Consider the following 2,500-nt stretch of genomic DNA (forward strand, 5'->3'; position numbering starts at 1 on the left):
TTCTCTTTGTCTCTCTCTCTCTTTGTCTGTCTGTCTGTTGTCTGTCTCTCTGTCTGTCTGTCTGTTGTCTGTCTCTCTGTCTCTCTCTCTCTCTCTGTCTCTCTCTCTCTCTTTGTCTCTCTCTCTCTCTCTCTCCGTCTGTCTGTCTGTCTGTCTGTCTGTCTGTCTGTCTGTCTGTCTGTCTGTCTGTCTGTCCGTCTGTCTGTCTGTCTGTGGTTCCTAGCGGAGAAGGTAAACATGCGTGGGGTGTCCAACCTCACCCAGGTTCTGGACAACTGGAGGTTTGACATCCTCACTGAGATGAAGACACTGCTCCAGAACGACCACCAGTCACTACTGCCAGACTACGCCAGGTAGAGGGGGAGGAGGGGAGAGAGGAGGAGAGGGTATGGGGTGGATGGACAGGAAGGGGGGGAGAGAAGAGTGAGAGTGTGAGGGTGTGGTGTGTGTGAGAGAGAGAGAGAGGAGAGAGAGAGAGAGAGAGAGAGAGAGAGAGAGAGAGAGAGAGAGAGACAGAGAGAGAGAGAGAGAGAGAGAGAGTGTGTGTGTGTGAGAGAGAGAGAGAGAGAGAGAGAGAGAGAGAGAGAGAGAGAGAGAGAGAGAGAGAGAGAGAAAGTAGGTGTGTGTGTGTGAGAGAGAGTGAGTGAATGGATGGATGTGAGATACAACTTTTGATTTAGTTTGTTTCAAATGGCAAAATAACAGTGTGTCTGTATGATGTTGGAGAATATCTGAAACTGAAACTGAAAGTCAAACGTTGTGTGGTCGGCTATGTCATAACAACACTCGAAAAAGCTGCAATTTGATTGGCTGAAATAGAACGTGTGATTATGGTTAGACAGGGAAAGAGGTTAAAAAGGCAGTTAGTATTTTATCCCAAACCCTAATGGCACCCTTTTCCCTATATAGTGCACTATGGGCCCCTGGTCAAAAGTAGTGCACTACATAGGGAATATGATGTCATTTGGAACGTGGTTAATGTTCCACACAGCACAGAGAAATGGACAGTTTCTCTCTCTGGTTTGGAAGTGAGTCATCTCTCTGGCCACAGGGAAATATAACGACCACTGCTCAGCTGACGTTATATTTAATATATTTAATGTTCTGACCTACTCCTCTCCTCTCTCCTCTCCTCTCCTCCTCTCCTCTCTCCTCTCTCCTCTCCTCTCCTCTCCTCTCCTCTCTCCTCTCCTCTCCTCTCCTCTCTCCTCACCTCTCCTCACCTCTCCTCTCCTCAGGATCCAGCCCCTGTCTGAGGCTCTGAATGACCTTTACAAGGAGTTCAACTCTCTCAAGGCTCACCTTGGTGATCTCACAGAGAAATTCGTCGCCATAGAAACCTTCATCGACGAGGTCAAGACTGAGCGGGCCAATGGTGGCACCTTGGCCCCGCCTCCAACCTAAACCCCGCCTCCAACCCAGTGCCAGCTAGAGGAGAGTGGTCAAAAAGAAAGCTCCCGCCTCTTAAATGACTAAAACTCCACCTCATCCACCTACTATGCTCTACCCTACCCTACCCCATCCCATCTCACTGACCCCATCCCACTGACCCCATCCCATCCTACTGACCCCATTCACTGACCCCTCACTGACCCCATCCCATCCCACTGACCCCATTCACTGACCCCCTCACTGACCCCATCCCACTGACCCCATCCCATCCTACTGACCCCATCCCACTGACCCCATCCCATCCTACTGACCCCATCCCAACCTACTGACCCCATCCCATCCCACTGACCCCATCACACTGACCCCATCCCATCCTACTGACCCCATCACACTGACCCCATCCCATCACACTGACCCCATCCCAACCCACTGACCCCATCCCATCACACTGACCCCATCACACTGACCCCATCCCATCTCATCCTACTGACCCCATCCCAACCTACTGACCCCACCCCACTGACCCCATCCCATCCCATTGACCCCATCCTACTGACCCCATCACACTGACCCCATCACACTGACCCCATCCCAATGACCCCATCCAATTTACTGACCCCATCCCATCCCACTGACCCCATCCCACTGACCCCATCCCATCCCACTGACCCCATCCCAACCCACTGACCCCATCCTACTGACCCCCCACTGACCCCATCCCATCCCTTATTCTGTCCATTTATAGATGTAACTCTGGTTTTATGTGTAACTTTATAAACAGTTTAGCCCTCTGCTCTGACATTCTGGGGATCCATTCTCTATTCTGGATGTGAGATTAGGCATTTATCAGACAAAACCACTCTGATAGTGAAATACATTTAATTAATACATTTTAAACTCACCTGACTGTAGGGAAAGGCAGAGAGAGAGAGAGAGAGAGAGAGAGAGAGAGAGAGAGAGAGAGAGAGAGAGAGAGAGAGAGAGAGAGAGAGAGAGAGAGACAGAGAGAGAGAGACAGAGAGAGAGAGAGAGAGAGAGAGAGAGAGAGAGAGAGACAGAGAGAGAGAGAGAGAGAGAGAGGGAGAGAGCGAGAGAGAGAGAGAGAGAC

Source organism: Oncorhynchus keta, unplaced genomic scaffold (assembly GCF_023373465.1).
Source record: "Oncorhynchus keta strain PuntledgeMale-10-30-2019 unplaced genomic scaffold, Oket_V2 Un_contig_3749_pilon_pilon, whole genome shotgun sequence".
NCBI lineage: Eukaryota > Metazoa > Chordata > Actinopteri > Salmoniformes > Salmonidae > Oncorhynchus > Oncorhynchus keta.